This window comes from Vicugna pacos, chromosome 11 (assembly GCF_048564905.1).
Source record: "Vicugna pacos chromosome 11, VicPac4, whole genome shotgun sequence".
Classification (NCBI taxonomy): Eukaryota; Metazoa; Chordata; class Mammalia; order Artiodactyla; family Camelidae; genus Vicugna; species Vicugna pacos.
Genome location: NC_132997.1, coordinates 39,440,584 through 39,461,660, shown reverse-complemented (window position 1 = coordinate 39,461,660; position 21,077 = coordinate 39,440,584). Strand labels below are relative to the sequence as shown.

General features: G+C 38.9%; 1 protein-coding gene and 1 pseudogene across 1 annotated transcript in view; one reads left to right on the top strand and one right to left on the bottom strand.

Annotated features, from left to right (window-relative positions):
* LOC140699912 (uncharacterized) overlaps positions 1–21,077 on the bottom strand; it is a 91,472-nt gene that overhangs the window by 1,303 nt on the left and 69,092 nt on the right. The gene's annotated exons all lie outside the window — the stretch shown is intronic.
* Positions 17,005–17,252, top strand: LOC102540864 (ATP synthase subunit f, mitochondrial pseudogene; annotated as a pseudogene).

Here is a 21,077-nt window from a genome sequence, read left to right as displayed (position 1 = left end):
TCCTTATTTCTATTTGCCTGCTAAATATCTCTACTAGGATTACATTCCACCTGTCCAAATCAAACTCATTAATTTTCCTTCTCACTCCGCTGGCCCTGCCTCCTCGTCCTCGGTTTGCTATCACAGGGGAAGGTGGTGCCATCTCTCCAGTCATCACGCCCAAAACCCTGGCATCATTTCTGCCTCTCTTCCCAGCTCTCACTCCCTCTCCATGCTTTCACTCATTTATTCATTCACTCCCTTATCACCAACAGTATTTTCTGAGTACATATTACACATCAGTGCAGGGGGCTAGAAATAAAAATATGAGTATGACAGATTCTGCTTCTAGGACCTCATAGTCTTGTGACTGCTATGGCTGGTTCCACCTTTCAGTGTCACTGCTTCCTCACCAGTTTATTTAAAGCTAATAATGTGGTCTTGCCTCATTAGAGATACAACCAAGGCATCCGCAGAGCAGTCGATGGACCCTAAGCACGGGCTACACTCACAGTCCCTTTCAGAAGAAAGCAATTAGGTGTGATTCCTCCCACACAAACACCTGCAGCTCTGCTACTCTCAGCACAAGTGCAAGTCCTGCATTTGCCTTAAATGAAGTAATCTAACCTCTTTGGATGAGTTTCCTCATCTGTAAAACTGGAATTATATTAATTCAGAATTATTTTGAGAACCAAATGAGATAATAGCTAATACATGTCCACCGCTATGTAGCAGTACCATTACAAACGGTTTGAATATATTAATATTAAATTATCGAATCATTACAACCACCTTATAAGACAGGCACAATTATTATTTTAATTTACAGATGAGGAAACCAAGGCAAGTGGAATTTAAGGAATTTATCAAAGATTGCACAGCTAGTAAGCAGCAGGGCCATAATTCTAATTATGGGGATCTGATTCCAGAGTCTGTGTTAGCTGCTGCCCCATACTGCCTTGCTGGATGTTTCATGTACACTGTAAAATGTAAACTATACATTATATAAAGTAGTTAGAAAAGCTTGATACAGAGTAGGAGCTCAGTGAGAGTTTCCCCGTTTCAAACACATTTATAACCTGGCACAGGAAGTAACAGGTGCTATCCACGACAATCCCACCTGTAAGACATTTTTATAAACTAAAAAAACTGCAACAATTTGTATAGAGAAAAGCTATCAGCCAAGAGAAGGCTAAAGGTAAAATGGCTCCAAGTGCTTCATTTGTAATCTAACAATGGAAATCCCTAATCTTTAAAAGAAAAAATGTTAGGTTTTAGCTATCAGCTCAATACGCATCAGTGCTATGACAACCGCTAAGATCGAAGGCACTCCTATGACGCGCTGATATAAGCACACTGCTAGAATCAAAGAGGGAAACCATCTTACTTTAGCCCACCTGATCAGGCCTCTTAAATACTTTAGAGAACAATGATAAGAATGCAAAGGACAGAGAGGATACAACTGAAAGAACAGGGGGTCTTTGCTCACAGAGTAGCAGAGGAACAGTGTGAATGCACCTTTGTCAAGGACATGACAGGCATGATAAAAATGAGACTAGATTAATTAAATGATTCATCAGATTCCTTCCAACTCGGAAGTCCAGTGTCAACAGTGTTCTTGCCACTGAAACTAATTTATTTCCCAAATATTAAGTGCCTACTTATATGCATAATTCTGTATTAGACGCTGAGAACACAGTGAGAGAGCAAACAGACTCAGCCTTCATGGAGTTCAGTTAAACAAGACAATTAAGATATTCAGACATGGAACAAGACAATACAAATGATATATAATCACAACTTGTGCTAAGCGCAAAGAAAGAAAAGTGCCAGATCCTGGAGGGACAAGGGGAGTGACTTAATCTAATCTAGATACAGACAGAGGTCAAGGGATGCAATGCTGAAAAGTGATATTTAAGTTGTGATCTGAAGAATAAAAAAGTTATTTAGCCAGGTAAAGAAATAGGCAGCGGGGTGGGGTGGGGGTGAAGGACAGCTGGTGCAAAGATCTTGAGGCAGAGAAGAGCAAAAAAGAACAATGTTTCTTTCTGAAATGTTAAGAATAAGGGGTAAAGTGGTGAAAGATGAGGTTGAAGAGACAGAAAAGTCAAGGATCAGGTTAGGCAAGCTCATAGAAAGGATTTGGGATTTAAATGTAAGTGAGGTGGAAAGGCAATTATCTGGTTTCTATGTAACGAACTGGAAGGGACAAAGGCAGAAGCAAACAGACCAGTAAGAAGCATACTATGGTAGTTTAGGAGAGGGGCAATGGTGGTTAAGATTAGAGTGGTGGTGGTACAGAGGACGGATTCAAAACATACTTCACAAACAGATTCAACAGACCTTGGTACTGTGTTAAGACGGCCAGGGGGAGTGGGGAGAGTGAGTAGTCAGAGAAGATCCCTACATTTCTGGCACGAGCAATTACTGAAATGAGGACAACTGGATTTTGAAAGGAATGAAGAGAGGAGATCAAGGGTTCGGTTCAATTTTAGACATTTGAAATGACTCAAAGGGAATGTCTAATTGGCACTCAGTTCTGAAACTTAAAGGAAACATCTGGGACTGAAGATATGAACCTAAGTCAACAGCAGAGATTTTTAAAGCTGTGGTTCTATATGAAATGACCTAAGAAGAAAGAGAGAAGAGGGCCCCAGAACACCAACGTTCATTTAAAAATTGGATTAATAAAAGCATTAACATCACGTATCTTCATCTGGCATTCACTGATAACGTTGTACCTGATGGTCCAGGATCCATCACGTACAATATTAATGTAGTGTATATTATCACAGCTGGAATATAAACTACTATTCACATATGATAGTTTTTCACAGTTTAAAAAAGCCACTAACCTACCAAAAGATCACTGTGGTGATCTAAATTTATCCACACTGGATAAAAAAGTTGTGTGTGTGTGTGTGTGTGTGCGCGTGTGCGCGCGCGCATGTATGTGCACACACACATACACACCCCCCAAGAATAGTACTTAATCATAAAGAAGAATAAAATAATGCCATTTGCAGCAACATAGATGGACCTGGGGATTGTCATACTAAGTGAAGTAAGCCAGAAGGAGAAAGAAAAATACCATATGATATCACTTACATGTGGAATCTAAAAAAATTACACCAGTGAACTTGTTTATAAAACAGAGACTCAGTGACATAGAAAACAAACTTATGGTTACCAAGGGGGAAAGGAGGGGGTGGAGGGATAAATTGAGAATTTGGGATTTGCAGATACTAACTGCTATATATAAAATAGATAAACAACAAGGTTCTACTATATAGCACAGGGAACTATATTCAATATTTTATAATACTGAAATACATTGAAATATATTCAATAATGAATATGAATATGAAATGAAAAATATGAAAAGGAATATATATATAACTGAAACACTATGCTGTACATTAGAAATTAACACATTATAAACTGACTATACTTCAAAAAAAAGTCTAAACCAAGATTAAAACAAAACAAAACAGAGTAAAATAAAATATGTCCACAAATGCTGACACTGTCTTTGAAAGGTAGAACCTAATTCCCTCCCTTGAATTCCCACTGGACTTAATGACCCACTTCTAACAAAGTAAGACAGAAACACAAGAGTTTGTCTTCTGAGACTAGATCATAAAAGGCACTTCAGATTCTTCCCTGCTCTCTCCTGAAACACTCACTCTAAGGGAAGCTAGCTGTTATGTCGTAAGGATACTCAAGCAGCCTTACAGAGGCCCATGAGGCAGAGAATCAAGGCCTCCTGCCAACAGTCATGGGAGTGAGCCACCTTGGACATGGATCCATCGGTGCCAGGGAAGCTTTCAGATAACTGTAGCTTCACAGACAACATAACCACAATTTATGAGACCCTAAACTAGAACCATCTAAGCCCCTGCAGGATTTTTGAAAAATTTATGAGACGATAAACAGCTGTTTTAAGCTGCTGTTTGGGGGGTAATTTGTTGGGCAGCAATAGATAGCATGCATAGCTGTAACAGAGTCTATGACAAATTTGCTGAACTAGTAAAAGCTTAATCACTGTGTAAGTTATTGTACAAAGGACAGAACTCTGGAAAGCATAGTCAAATCAAGAGTGTAACAGCAAAAAAGTATAAATAGTCACAATGCCCAAAGAACTAACTGGATAATATAACTAACATCTCTCCTTCAAAGGAGTAACCAAAATTATGTTCTTCGTTTTCAAATTATCTCAACAAGTAAGGCTCACTTTTTGTGAGGGAAAAACTGCTCCTAGTTCTACATTATACACTGTTACATTTGCCCTTTTAAATTAAAGATGACATCACTTTCGTGTTTTAGGTAAAGGCACTTTTCATATAATATCCTGGAGAATTTAAGAAAGTAAATTCTGATGTCAGTATATCGGTTTCAAAAATCAGCTCCAGTACGTATTTGCTACATAATTTGGGGTAAGTTAGTCAAGCTATCCAGGTCTCAGTTTCCTTAGCCGCAAAATGGGGACACTATTACTAACCCAAAGGAGTTAGAGCCTTGTATCTCAGTATTAAACATTCAATAAATAATACATGTCAGTTGTGATTTTTGTTATCAATCAAATAGAAATACTGATGGCCTTCCCATTATTTGTCCCAGCATATTAACTGTTTCTATAATCATGATATAGCAAAAAGTTACCTTATTTTACAACCATTCCTGAAACTGAGGATTTTATAAAGCAACTCTAACATCTGAAAATAAAATAGTTTTAATTCCTAGAATTCATTAGAATTTTTATATTAAAATTATCTCATCTTGCAATGTTAAGAATATAAGGAAATGAAGACATTTGAAATACTGCATGATCAAAAATTTTAAATGATGTTGGTGTTTAAAACCTGTTGTTAAATAGTCCAAACAGGCGTCTAAATAAATTTACTTTCCTTTGGTATCTATGCAGATTGGTGGTTTCTTCTTTAGGAAAACAGCACTAAGACAAAATTACTCAATAAAATATAAATAATCTATTTTTAAATAAAAAATTTTAAAGCTTCACAAACAGCAAGAACGCTAAACCAATAGCTCAATCACGATAAAAAAAAAAAAAGAACAGGAAAAGGCTGAAGTCAGCTAAAAAAACAGACTAAAGTCATTCTTTCCTCTTCCCGTTAAGCCCCCCACCCTTAATTTTTACTTTCTAGTAGTGAGGTTTGGGAATTTTCAACATGCTGGCTAACTGCCAATTCCATAAAGTAGTAAGGAGAAAACTCTCCCTTCCAGGGGTCCCTCCCCCCAGCCAGCTCCAGGCGCCTGGTCTGACAAGCTTTCTGAGAAGGACTAGACTCACTGCAGACTTTCTGGCTCCACAGCCATTGTTTGCATGGCTGCTTTGCTCCTGATCCAGAGCTTGGATTAGCATAAGAATATTGTCTTTTCCCTTAACAAGCAACTCATCCATCTCTTTCCCATTTCTACCCTCCACCTCCATCAGTCCCTAAGCTAATATATATACACACACACAAATGGAGCAACACTACTCTGGTTATTTTTATATCAGTGTAAAAAACAATCTTACCCAAATCTAAACATAAACCCTTAAGAAAATAACATGCTTAAATAAATAGTTCTCTGAGTATATCTGTGGTAATACACAGGAATCTCACCAAAAAGCCTGCCTTGGAGTCCACGCTGTGAGAACTTGTGATGGGTGAGACAGTCACAATGATGTCTTTTGGAAAGTCTGAAGAAGGAACAAAGAGAACCAACCATCTAGCAAAATTCTGACCTAAAGTGGCAATGAGGAAGTTCCACTTTATAAAGACATTTCTTAACCGTCATGTCTTCATCACTCTGAGATCACTACTTTCATCATCACCCCTGAAATTACCTTCTGACTAGACCTTCCCTTTCCCCAGTGCTCAATTATTTATTCAAAGCAAATTTAGCACGTTTAAGCTTTGTATTTCTGCTCAATCATCCCCTCTTTATTCCAAACCTTTCAGTTTTCTTCTGTGCCAAGAAAAGTTCTTTCCAACACAAGCAAAATTCTTCCAGGAACAGAGGCAAGACAAATGAGTATGGCATTATTACAGCTGATGCACTTACATGTTTATATCCCTCACTCGGGGACTCAATATTAGATGATAAATGCTTCTTGGTTTATGAATTATTTTAAAAAACAGGAGCTAATCTACTTTCAAAACACCATTCAATTTCATAGACAAATTCACCAACCTAGTTTCTCCAAAGCTTTTCTGTTTGTTTAATCATATTAAACCAAAAACCTCACAAATAATTAGAACTAGATTATGCTATACATCCATCTTTGGCATATCAGTGCCCAGAACAGATTCTTAATGCCAGCAGTTAACTGAGGGGCTCTGGGTGTTATTCTTCTGTCTCTCCTCTGGAATAAAAATGACCAAAACACTGGTGAAGTGAAATCAGCAGTTGCAGAAACACCCGGGAGGGAACAGAATTTGTTCACCCAAATAGGTACAGTATGAGTAATGGGCGGTAAACAATATTGTCTGTGTTTCTGCACAGTATTTTTATAGAGATAAAATCAGTATAATGTGGTAGTGAGTAGTTCAGGGTCTAGCATAAGACAGATCTACGTCTTTTGTGCAGATTAAATGAGATAAAACTCATATAATATTTAAAGGCAACTTTACGTTCACACATCACCATCTTTGTAATTTGCAAGTTAGTTTTACAGGCATGACACTATATGTATATGACCCTTACAGCAAGTAAAATTATTCCTACTTCTACAGAGAAAAGGCAGGTTCAGGGAGCTAAAGTGGCTTGCTGAATTCTTATAGCTGGTAACTTGAAGGACAAACTAAAACTCCAGTTTCCAGCTTCCTTCCCTACTCCCAGAACCAGCCTCATGGCCCCCATTCAGACCCAGCAGTAGGTACACCTCAGGGTCTGAATGCCAGCACCTCAAGACCCCAGAGCAGGCCCTTGGGAGCCAGCAATAGCTGGGTATGAGCTCCTTCCACAAAAGGCTGGGTCAGGGCTCCACAGGGGCACGTTTCCTCCGAAATTCCAGGTTCTGAAATCTCGACCTCTTAGGGGTGATACCTGCTTCCCACAGTTACTATTTCTGTTTAACCTCCTTGTGTCCCTTTAGCTTTTTCAATCCTCTAATACATGTGGTCAATTCCCTACACCAAATTCTTTCTGTTAAAATAACCAGTATGGTTTCAGTTTTCCTGAAGGGGCCCTGATTGATACAGATACTCTCAGAAAACAGATGTCAGAGTAACTGATTGACTATATAGACACAAGCCACACATATTTTTATACATGTTTACTTCACCAAAGAGGAACCAACAACATATGTTTAACATTTCCCAAGTGCTTATAAAGTGTGTTTTAAAATATACTCAGAGTATTCTAAGACATTCTGACTTTAGGAATAAACTCTTCTAGACTCAGTAAGTTGCACTTTTCTCACCACAACTGATTTTAACCTACCAAAGTTAGAAATTTGTTCAAGATTGATTGGTCTTTCAATTCTAACCTAGATGACCCAAGTCAAAATGCTTGAAACAGTAACGAAGCTTGGCTATCAAAACAGATCTCTCTTTTCCTTTAGCAGTACTACATACAGTTAATCAAAAATTGGTAGTGTTAACTCAGTAATCCTTGTGGCCAAAATATTAATTCAAATGCTAAATCAATTTTTAAGGGGAAAATGACTTCTAGAACTAGGGGGAAAAAAAGCAGAACTTCAAAACAACAACAGCAAAATCTATACTTCACTCAGGAAACCAAATCAAAATGTATCTGAATTTATGCCCTCATATGAAACATCCTTTCAAAAAGAGTCACAAGTTTTTGCAAGCTTCTATCTCCCTAAGAAGATGTGGAACTCTAAAAGTCATGCGAGTGACTTTTTTGGCTAGAACAATGGCTGGTGTATGACAGGACATACAGTGACCATGGATCAAAATGGAAAATGCAATGCAATGTGCAAGGACAATCCCTCAAAACAAAGAAGTATCTCAACCAAACGACAACAGGTCTCTTTCTGTTGAGAAATACCTGTTCTTGACTAGAATGACCTGTCAAGACTCCATTACTATCTGAAGGCTCTTTCGAGGTTCCAGATGTTCAAAAAGCAATAGTATTATTTTTCTCTAAGGAGAAAAGTTATCTTAATCAAACTAGTGTCTGACTGCAACTTTTACTTTACTTTTCTTCTCATTTGAAACTTTACAAAGTGGAATCATTTTCTTGCTGTGTTAACCATAGTGCTTGTGTAATGCAAAAGTAATTTAAAAAAAAAAATCAACCATTTTCCTCCACTTTTTTCCCTACTTACAATTTTTAAAAATTCAGTGTATCCATGTTTCCCTGAAGCCCCAGGAGCAGAGGCCCTGTCCTAGGCCAAGCCAATAAGCATACGCCCTCTCCTGTGCCTCAGTGAAAAGGTCCAGGACGAGCTGCTCTAACGCAGTCTAAGGACTACAGCTGGGTCTGCAGAGCAAAGTCACTCTTTCAGATTGAATATAAGTAAGAAATTAGCAGCCCAAATCACTGGCATCTACGCTGGAACCAGAAGGGGAACCAGAGGCAGAGCTGGGAGCCTAAAAGAAGCCAGCCTCTTGGAGCTAGCAATGAGTTCCTCAAATAACCTTGCCTGAAGTCTGAATTACTTAGGGGCTTTTCAGTTCGCAGTCGTCAATAAATTCCCTTTAGTTTTTAGGGCAGAGAGAGTCCGTTTTTCTGTTATAATCACAGATATTCTAGCTGACTGAAAGATTAAAGCAAAGTGAGTGTTCTGGGTTAGATTAGCATAAAACTAGTACTTCTGAGTAAAACCACTTATCTTAGAAAAGATACTTGATAACACACATGCAAAAAAACCCCACAGACTGGTACAAGATAGAATTACTTTTAAGATAGCTCAAATAGTATTAAAATTTACTTAAATCACATAATCAGCAGCTTTATAATTTATCACTCCTGCCTTCCTCCTCTTGTGCCCACAGCTAGCAGGCTCTCTGCTTCTAGTTTTCCAGGCTTACAATCTTGGAGTCATACTTGGCAACTCCCTCCTTCCTTCTCATACTCTATATCCTATGGGTCAGCAAATCCTGTTGGTTCTTCCTTCAAAATATATCCAGAATCTCTGTGCTTCTCACCACATCCACTGTTATTTCTCTGGACTGAGCCACTAACACCTTCTGCCTAGATTACTGAAATAGTCTCACAGAACTGGACTCTGCTTCTATCCTTATCCACTTGTAATAGAGAAGAATAAGTCTAACTTCAAATTGGATGTTTCTTTTACTTTAACCTTCGTATTTTACTGCTTTTACTACAAGTTAAAAATGTTGTCTTTAGCCTGAAATATACAGGATAGCCCATTCTCAAGGTTCTGATCTTTATAAGTACAATACTTTTCCATTCATATAGAGATAAAAAGTTGCAGAATAGAGAATAACATTTGTCTTGTTGGAGGTTTATAGGAACATTGTGACCAGACCTATGGGACAGCTTCAGGAACAAAGGATTCTGGCACCAGGGAGTTTGCACCAACCAAACACCCGTCCTCCCTTTTTAGTATAAAAGAAGCTTGAATTCTAACTCGAGTAAGATGGTTCTTCGAGACACTAGCCTGCCATCTTCTTGATCTGCTGGCTTTCTGAATAAAGTCGCTATTCTTTGCCCCAATAACTTGTCTCTTGATTTACTGGCCTGCCATGTGTTGAGCAGTACGAGGCTGGCCTCGGTTATACACCTACAAAATATTCTCAACACACCAGCCAAAGTAGTGATAAAAAGCATATTAGGTCACGTCACTCCCCTTTTCGAAATGCTCCAGTGGTTCCCCAGTTCACTCAGAGGAAAAGCTTAGGTCTACGACAGCCAACAAGACTCCACCTCCTCCACTTACTCCAGCAGCACGGACCTCCTGGTTCCTCAGACATGTCAGGGATGGCCCTGTTGCAGGACCTGTGCATTTGCAGGTCCCTCTGCCTCTAACAGTCCTCCCCAAGACATCTGTATGACTTCCCAGCTGACCTCTTCCAAGTGCTTACTCAACATGCCTTCTTATTTACAGTGTTTCTGCTCATTCTATTTAAAACTGTAATTCCATCCACATCCCTGGCGCTCCGAGCCTCCATCCCTGTTATTTTTTTTCTCTTTAGCACTTGTCACTCTGTAATTTAATATATAATTTACTATTTGTTTTGTTTATTGCCTGCCACCTGCTACACTCCATATGGGCAGGGGTATAAGTCCACTTTTTCACTCCGTATTTCTAGCACCTAGAACAGTGCTTGGCACACAGTTGGTACTAAATAAATATTTGCTGAGGGAATGAGTGAATATAGCAGGAGGAATTAAAACGTTATGCCAATTCCTTTTACTTTCATATACAAATGAGACTTTCCCATAAAGGCTTCGCTATGGATAAACTATTCCATTTCCTTATCTCAACACAACTGAAATGATACAAAAACCACACCACTTCCCTTTGCTCACTTCGAGCCCTGACTTGTATCAAGATCCAGTAAAAAAAATTTTCCACTGTTTTCACTGCATATACTCAAGTTTGAGATATAAATTAAAAGCTCTTAAGAAAGGCTTGTATAAGTAAACATTACTTCCCAAGATCTAAAATATTGCTTAAGGCAAACAATGGTTTGGGTTATACTCTAACAGTACCACACAGTTACAGCAAGTTAAATAATTGTGGAAATAACCACAGACAAAAAGAAAATACAGCCCCTTTTTTGGTACAAACAATGTGGTCTGACAAAGGGAACTTCAAAGCACTATCTAAACTCAAGTGCAATCATTCAGTAAGTAGACAAAGTAAAGGTTCAAAGGTAATATTTATATGTAAATTGTAAGTCACCAAAGGCCCTGAATAAAACCAGAGGGTGTTAAAATCAGATTGCTAACAATTCTTCCCTGACAAGCATGAACCATAAACTATAGGAAACTAATTCTTGCAAACCGTAAGTCCAAGAAAGGACACTCAAAATTACAAATTCGTGAATGTGAACACACTTGGAAATCCAGGAAGAGCATTCCTCTTTGTGTATGAAACATCTCTACTTTCTTTACTCTGTGTCAGAACATCTCTTAGGTTAAAATGTGATGGTTTAGAGTGTTTTCATGAAGAAGTTCTATGGCATGGGACGTATTTGCCATTACTGTGCCCTTTTTTTCCTTTTAGTATCTTTCTTTCAGCTCTGAGATACCTAGTTTAAATACTTACCAACTTACATTTTTATTAAAAAAGGAATTGTAAGTAACACAGTCTTAGAGTCAGGAGAACTAGGATTCAGTTGAAATTCTGCCTAATTGGCTAGTTCATCTTGGCCAACTCACTTCCCTTTCTGGACTTAGTTTCCTTATCTATAAAATAAATAACACCATAAAGACTTCTACCGCTTACATCCTGTGAGTCTATGAACTACACTTACTGAACACAGTGCTTCAAAGACTTCCCCTAAGAATTATCTAGGTGCTGCATAAAGCAGGGCAAATACCACTGAATCTCCACCCTTTCCCTCTGAGGGAACCATTATTGTGAATGTGGTATTTAACACTCAGGTCTTGGGATATGTGGTCTATATCCCAAACATTATATAGCATTGCTTTGCTTACTGTTAATATTTCTGAAAGACAGGTTTCCATAAGTGGGATTCTGGGTCTAATGGCAGTTTTGGTAGACATTTTAGTAACCCCCTCCAGGACTGCACCACTCTGCACTTTTAAATGTACAAAACTGATATAAGGATAATTTTTAAATACTGCTGAAGGATACAGAATAAACTTTAATACATGGAAAGATACACTGCATTATGTATTATGTATAGAACACCTAAATACCATGTATGTCAATTCTTTCTTAGTTAATTACAAATGTAACTATATTCTCTATCGTATTACAGTTTCCTCCTATTTTATGTCTGCTAAGAGTTTTCAATGTAAATGGGCATGAATTTCTTAAAGTGCTTTTCCTTCATTTACTGATATGATCACAGTGGTTTTCCTCCTTCAATGTGCTAATGGATAAATTAATTAGTAATAATTCATACTAAGAGCTCTCTCAAAGAGTAAACTATCAATGATAGTTTAAAAATATGTCCACAAATCCTTTCATATTCGTCTTTTCAAGAGGCGGCACCTAATTACTCTGAGTGTGAGTGGAGTGACTCCCTCCTAACAAACAGAATAAAGTGAAAGTGACAAAGTATGACTTCTGAGACCAAGTCTTAAAAGGCAATGCAGCTTTCTCCTTGCTCTCTTTCTTGTATCATTTACTCTGGGGAAAGCCAGCTGTCATGGTGTGAGGGAAGACACTCAAGGAACCTTTGCAGAGGCCTATGCAGTGAGGAACAGAGGCTTCCTGCCAATCGCCATGAGAACGTGCAACCCTGGAAGTGGATTGTCCCCCAGTCAAGCTTTCAGATGAACACAGCCCCGATGACGTAACTACATTCTCATGAAATATCCTGAACCAAAAGCGCCCAGTAAACTGCTCCTGAATTCCTGTAAGTTAATTTAAGTTTTCCTTCTTTCAAGTCCCTAAGTTTTGGGATGAACTGTTGAAGAGCAATGATAATTAACACACAATCCTTGGATTTCTGGGATAAATTCAGTTTTGTCATTATCAAATAATAAATATTTTTGTCTGGTCTCTGTGCCTCGTTCCTGGGTAACAGGAGTGTCTTAGTTATTCATAAGCCTCATGGATCATACTTGAGTTTATGATAATAGATGATTCAGGATGGGAGCTTGTCACCAAAAGACCAGTGATGTGATTAGAGGGTCGGGGCTTTGGGCCAGTCCAACCTCCAGGAAGTATGGATAGGGCCAAAGACTGAGTTCAACCACATGGCCGATTTTTCAATCACGCCTCACAATGAAACTCCAATGAGAACTGCACACCACGGCTCCGATCAGCTTCCTGGCTGGAAAATATACCGATGCACTGCCAGGACAATACGGATTCCAGGGGGAGTGGGCATGGAAGCCCCACATTTGGAAACTCCCTGACCTCACACTGTGTCCCTTTCATTTGGCTGGTCCCAATATATATTCTTTATAATAAAACTAACACCATGAGTATATCATTTTCTTGAGTTCTGTGAGTCATATTCATGAACTGTGGAGTTTGGGGGGGTGTCTTGGGAATCCTCCTGGATTTGCAGCCAGTTAGTCACAAGTGTGAGTGGCCTGGGGACCCTCAAACTCATGACTGGTGTCTCAAGTGAGTGCAGTCTTGTTGGGAACTGTGACCTTAAAAATGTGGACTCTGTTGCTAACACTGGGTAGGTAGTGTCAGAACTGCACTGCAGTACTAGACGCTATCATGTTTAAATACATCACTGGATTTGTTCTGCTAACACTTTGTTAGGTTTCACATCTACGTTCATAAGTAAGACTGGCCTACAATTTTTTTTCTCATCCATGTCTGTTTTTGATATCAAGGTTATACTATCCACATATAATAATAAGCTGAGGAACTTTCCTTATTTTGCTGTTCTCTTAAACAGTCTGTGTAAATCTGGACATATCTATCACTTAAACAGTTTGACAGAACTCACCTTTAAAATCATCTAAGCCAAGGGCTTATCTGTGAGTGTATGGGAGGAGGCAGATTTTTTTACCACAAATTAAATTTCTATAATAATTGTAGAAATATCCAGGCTTTCTGTTTAGCTTAGCCAGAATCAACTTTATTAATATTTTTAAACTGTCATTTTATTTAAATTGTAAAATGTATTGGCATAAAGTTATTCAAGGTATTCTCTTATTTTTAAAAATTTCTTCTATATCTGAAGTTACCTCCTCCTTTACATTCCCAAAACTATTTGTGCTTTCTGGGTCTTCCTTGATCAGTCATCCAAATGGTTTGTCTATTTTATCAGCCTTTCCAAGAAACAACTTTTGGCTGTGTTAATCCTCTCCACTCTATCTTTAAAAACAACAACAACAAAAAACTTCTCTCCATTAATTTCAAACCCCAATTCTATTACTTATTAGCTAGAAGCATAGATAAGCTTCTTTCTGTGCCTCAGCTTTTCACCTTTAAAGTGGGAGTGATAACAGTACCTATCTCACAGGGTTGTTGTAAAGATTAAATGAGATAATCCTTGCAAAGCACATGGAACAGTGCTTGGTACATATAATAAGTACTCTGCAAGTGTTAGCTTTTATATTTATCATCTATTTTACTTCATTTGAATTTATTCTCTTGTTCTCTTCCTAATTTAAATAGGTACTTAGCTTATTAATATTTTTAATCTTTTAACATGAGTACGTAAGGCTTCATGTGTCACACAAGTTTAATATGTCTTAATTTTCTTTATGTTTAATTCTAAGTGTTTTCTAATTTGCATTATCATTTTATTTTTGACCTGTGGGATTTACAGAAGTGGGTTTTTAAATTTCCAAGGGTGTGTTTATAAATACTGTTTGTTATTCAGTTTTAACTTAAGTGTATTTGTTGACAAAAAATATGGTGGATATGATCATTTGAAATGTGTAATAACTTACTGTACAGCCTAGTAAATGACCACTTTTAATAAAATGCTAACTTCTAAAACCAAACCTAACTTCTGAAACCAAATGACCTTGTCATGCTCTCTGCTTAAAAATCTATAAACATTTTCATTTCTTAGGATGGAATTAGCAAGACCTAAGAACAACTGTTATGATCTGGCCTCTGCCAGGCTTTCTAACACCATCCTCCCACTCCTCATACCCTTAAAATGCTCCAACTATGCTGAAATCACTGCAGCCTCTATCTTTACAGGCATCCCTTTTAGACTCCCATCCCTTATAAATCCTTTTGCTCTTCCCTTTATTTTTCACCAGGTTAATTACAATTCATTTCTCAGACTTGATCTATGAGTAATTGCTGTAAGCGGAGATTACTTGACCCCTTGACCCCTACATCAGGCTGAGTGAGGTGGCCCATCTCTGTGCTTCTGTTATACCCAGAACGTGCACAATGCTGCTTCACAGCTCCTGACTAACATTCATTTAAAACCCATTTATTAACTACTTGGTATGTGCTTCATGCAGATTATACAACAGTAAATGAAACAGGCATGACCCCTCCTTTTATGATGCTTAGTCAGGTGATTTTTTGACTTGACTTGCGGCACTGGTAATCTCCATTTTCTAGCACATTACTAAACAAAGCGATAAATGTTCAATAAGTGAATGAAAGGAATAAAAAATAATATCTTAAAGGAAACATAATTGGGGAATTAAACCAACTACAAAATTACACAGTAAGCTCTAATAGTTTTTTATAAGTACACTAGTATCTCCAAACCTTACAGTTATAGCCAGTTACTACTAACCCAACAATCCAAGTACTAGGTCAAGAACTTCGCTCCCATCATCACCACCCCTCTGGTGACATCTAGATGTCAGAGAAAAGAAATTTAGACCAAAGTCATGGAACAGTGACTCTTGGTATATTCAAAAGTCCTCTTCCCCAAATATTTCTGGCTTATTCCTTATTTTGAATTACCTTAGCTCTAAGTTTATTAGCTTTTTTTGCATCATATTGGTTTTTTTCTACTATGAAATAAGACAACTAATATGTTACACACACTCGACATGTATTATTTAATCCCACACTAACTTTATGAAGCAAATATTGGCATGCATAATTTTATAAAAGTAAGTCTGAAAAATCAAGGTGCACTGGAGGATTTTTAAAGAAAGATATTAAGTACCAAGATTAACTCAAGAGGGAACAGAACACATAAACAGATAGATAACCTTACTATAACATGGAGGTCAGTGGGATGCAAATGGACTGGAGGGGAGAGTGGTGAGGAGGGCAACAGGGTGAGGGGAGTGAAGAGGGACTTGGGCTTTGGTGCATACTGTTCAAAACTGCATGTAATAGGAAATTATTCATTTCTAGATTATATAATTTTTCTTAATTAAAAAAAATTGTTCTGAAAAGAGACAATGAGACATCCTCCAGCCCCTATCCCACAAAGGATGGATGGGAAGGAAGTAGGGAGGGAGGAAAGAAAGAAAGGAAGTAAAGATAGGAAGCAGATAAGCTCAAAAGATAAACTGGAATTTCTATCCGAGACACCTAGATTAGAGACTGATTACCTTACAAATCGCTGAAAACGTAAGACAGTAGAGCAGGAGAGCACTGGTAGGATAGAGGATAAAGGTAGGAATTGATACGTCTACTGAATATGGAAAGATGCTACTGGAAGTCCCATGACGTGCTCTTCCCACAGCATCATATACAGCTGCAATCACAAACTGCCACCTGAATCCGAATGCATCCAAACTGCAGAATGATCAAACAAGTAAGCCAGGAGAATATCCACCAAATTCCATTTAAGAAAAGAATAATGGTATCTCAGTTTTAAGGAGGCAGTCTGAACAGAAGAGAATGGAAATCAACTTTCCCCGGCTCCCTTTCAGGAGTACCACAATAACCAAGAGCCTGAGGGCAAGGCCTGTAGGATGTTTCTGAGACCCTGAGTTCTAGGTTCCTCTACAGAAGAGAGCAGGTGTGGAAATAAATTTTCAGTGGGGTCCAAGGATAGACCAGTAGTAAAGATACAGCTCATCTTTCCTTCAAGCCTAAAGCTGTAACTGCTTTGCTGCAATGCAGGGCCTCAAAAGGCTGCTAGATCTAACAGATCTAACAGATCTAAGCAGCTCAAGAAGCAACTCTTATTTGCTCCACTGCTAAAGGACCTTGCAATTGGGAGTGCCTGGAAGCACTGGACTCCTCCCAGAGCTTCAAGAAATAGGTAAAAATTTGTTGGTTCCTTTGTCACAAGTCCACAGGATAGAAACAACTCTGCCTTACACAACTATCAGTTAGTTTGCCAGTGAACAACAAATGCATACAGTCAGAACTAAATGAGTACTTAGGGAATCCAAAGCCCCTAGGAATGGGCATGAAAAGTACAACTCATTTAAAGGAAATTCAGCAACTGAGGGAAGGCTAAGCTGAAAATCAGAATAGGTGGCCACTAGTCAAGCAGAACTAATAGCAGAGACTGGGCGACAGTGAACACCTAGATGGTGTCAGTCATACCAACGAAGGAGAAACTCATGGATGTCAAAGTAAAGGAGCTGCCAAACTGGATAATGATGCAAGATTTCACCCCAAAGGTAATGTTAGAGCACTTCAAAGAGGTTACAAGCAGTATGACAACAAGTATGTCAATGTAAAGAGGGTTTTTATGGTGCTGGCAGCTGACATGCTTTTCAACTACTGCTTTTCTTACAAAGGGCTCAAACATGAACAGCTTCTCAAGAACCACTGATGAGGGCCCCGTGTGAAGGGTGCACTCTGCAGCCCTTACCATGACCATCTTTGCCCTGTGCTCCTATTTGAGGAACTCAATCTTCGCTGAATCCTTTCACATCCGCATTGAGAATTAATGCCCAATGAAAGATGACTGGTATATTTTTACAAATTTTAAAATGTTAGAGAAGAGACTGGGTGACTCAGAAGGCTGCCTATTTTTCATTAGGACCTAGAGGAGGTGCTCAGCAGATGACCTCCAGTGCAAGCAACCCTGATGCTCAGACTAAAGGAATCAGAGAGATCTGTGCTAAACAGACACCATGTCGATTCTCCGGCAAGTTCCAACAGGAGAGCTGTAGCAGTCCTCTGGATTTTCTGAAGCAAGGACATGTCTTCTACAACACTGTATGAAAAGCGTAGCTCTTGGCGTGATACTGGGCCCTAGCAGAGTTTCCAAGCATGAAACATCAGGGTTTAGTGACCAGAGCTCCCATCGGGATCCACCAAGTCACAAGGTTAGGCGCAGCAGCAATCCACTGTATGATGTAACAGGACCTGGGCGGGCCCAGAGGGCACTAGTGAACTACAGGAGGTGGCCCAGAACTTCATGTCATCTACCTCTGTCATATTGGTATCTTTACTTCTGCTCAAACCACTGACTTTATGGTAGGTTTCTGGTGACCAATGACGAAAAGAAAAACCTGGGACCTGGTTAACAGACACAAATCAAAAATGGACAACTACTGCTCTACCAGCCTATCTGGATGGCCCTGAAAGACAATGAGGAGGCAGAACTTCTCTTGGTGGGTTTGATGAAGAGAAAAGTTGGCAAAAGGAGAAAAAACATGGACTTCCTGGGAGTGACAAATGGTATGGCTGATTGGTTAGGGGAACAGAAGGAGCAAAACTAGAAAGTAAGAGAAGGAATCTGGAGAAGAGGATGTTGATGGTTGTACAGGAGTCAGGACAAAGTGCCAAGCTTTTAGGCCCACCACAAAGCACCAGCAGAGGTGGTGCATTTAACTACATCCTAACTACAGACGGAACGACCTGTCGGTGGACATCAGCCAGCCTCTGCTTTCGGCCACCTCAATGCTTAACCAATAGGGCTGTGAATGGAGGAGCCTACAGACAGAAAGGAAGGCTTTACACAGGCCCAACAGCATCCTTCTTATGAAGGTGACCTAATTACTGCCACTCTGGAATGCCAACTGACACACGTGGGTGCAGAGCTGACACTTCTCCAGCTGTGGGCTTGCTTTCCCCGCCCACAGTATACCCCACGGACAGCAGCACTATCCCACAGATTACAGAATCAATTACAGCCTCAGGACCAGCTGCAGTGGAAGGGACTACACCTTGCTCCTCTCACCGTCCTGTTTTAGAGATTTCTTTTAGTGTTTACAACCAGCCACCACTATGAAGGGTCAGTGACAGAGTGGACTTGACAAAACACGAGGTAATCTGAGTAATAACAGGGGTGGCAGACACTTGTGGTGCTCTGCAGCGCATCCCCTCCGCCTGCCTGTCCTCATTAGAGCTACAGCGGACAGATGTGTGCACTGTCCAAAAGCACCTGACACCACGTGTGAGCCAAGACACTGCTCTGTTGTGCTCCTCAGGGTCTCCTCCAAACCTGCAGAAGACTGCTCAGCAGTATGCAGACACAACCACACAAGTGCTGGAGTCACAGCTCTAGAAGCAACCCTCAATTAACAGAAGATGAAAGTCAGTGGATGGTGTCCCAAGCTCCTGTCCTCTGGTGGGACAATGCTGAGGTGCATTCAGAGGGTCCCCAGGGAAATCGAACCCCAGCTGCCCATAGTGATAACTAGCTCATTAACACACTTCACGTAACTTTACTCTCTTCTCTGTCTCACTTTTCACGTTCTCTCATTTCTCCTTCTTTGGACCACCTGCCAAATAAACTACCCATGCCGTAAGTCCCTTTCCCAGGCTCTACTTTCCAAGAAACTCAAACTATGAAGTGGTGCAGTTAGGACTCAAACTGAAGCAACATGCCTCCACTGTCTTTGAGTGGCAACAAGAGTGTGTTGCCTCTAAGTAGAAGAATGTGGTACAGTACACTCTGGATACTAAACATAAGTGGGAAACAATGAACACACATATACACAGCAACATGGAGAGAGACCTTTTTGGTGTTGAAGAAAATAGTGGGGAAAAAAGGGCAGAATATCTGTAGCAAAACCTAACTAGGTCAATTAAACACATACACACCAACACCACCACTGTATGTTTTGGAAGGATGCATTCATTCAAAGACATACAGCAAACAAATTAGAGTGGTTTCCTTTGGCAGGAAGAGAGGAAAATGAGAGTGGAGATCAAGAATAAAGACAAAATAAAATAAATCAATTCAGGGGTCTTATGAAGAACAAAGTAATTTTACTGCCATAAATTGAAGCCATGATTAGCTCAAGTTTCTGAACCACAGTTCAAAACAGAGAGAAAATAAAGGTGAAAGTAACTCACTACGTTAACTATTACTTGACATGAATAGGAGGTTATCAAAATAAATATATAAATAGGAAAAAATTTAAAAACTCATCTCTGTGCCACCTAAAATCATTATGAAAACTACCGGCAGTACATATGCTACACTTTGGGAAACACTACCGTGACTATTCTAAGAATAACAAAATAATAGAAGAGATCTTTAAAAAAAAATTATATACATACATATGTATACACACATACATACATATGATAGCACAAGTATGAATTAAGTTGAGAGCTTAACCAGATTTCTGCTAAAGAGAGGAAACAAACTGAAAATAGTTCAAGATGGGTAAGTATAGCTCAGTGGCAGAGCACATGCTTAGCGTGCACGAGGTCTTGGGTTCAATCCCCAGTACCTCCACTAAAAAAAAAAGTTCAGTCATAGAGCCTTTTCTTAACGTGATGCTTTCCTTCTGCAATTGTATCATGTTTTCCAGTTTTACACAACGTATAACTACAAAACAAATAGTGACTATATTTTCAATACACAGTGTCACAATTCTAAATATTGCAAAGTCCCAAATCAGCCATTAAATAAGAGTTTAAAAGAATTTTAATAAAAGCATCAAAACTAGTTAGTTTTGTATCACGAGGTAATATTACCTCGCTTTAAGGTATTTCTCTAAGGACATTATCATATTAATGCTTATTTATTCATGTGGAACCATCAAATTCTACTTAATGCCTTCACAGGTCCCTGTTCATTTAGCAATAATTCTATTAAAGAAGGTACTATCTTTCAGTAAAAGTGTCAGAACTATACCTGTGGAAATACTTTAAACATTCTTAAATTTTACTAAATCTTACATAGCATTTAAAACTATAACAAAAGAGATAAATATGAGAATAGTATTTATTTTTCTAAAAACAACTTTTCTAAAAGAGGCAGTACTTTGCTTTTCTTCCCCTTTCAGTATGCTAAGGCTTGAAAAATATACAGAAATGTCTGTTGTGTGTAAACAAATGAAGAGATCAACAATACAGTAGAACATCAATTTTCATGTTTCTTTAAACTTAGAAAACTTAGATTCAACTGGATTTGAAGGATTACTTATGTTTGCTATTAGTGATGTCCAACATTATCCCTGCTACCCAGATAAAAACCATGGGCATCATCATCTCTTTTCAACATCTAGCCACAAATCAGTGTCCATTCTTGCTTCACAATACCTACTCCAGTTAGTCTTTCTTCTCTATTTCCACTATCACCACCCTGACTGAATTCTAATTACCTTATTATGCCTAACTGCTCCTCCAGCCTTGCAAGCTCCCTGACTCCTCACTCCATTTCTGCTTGTTCACACATCACTGCTAGAGTAAT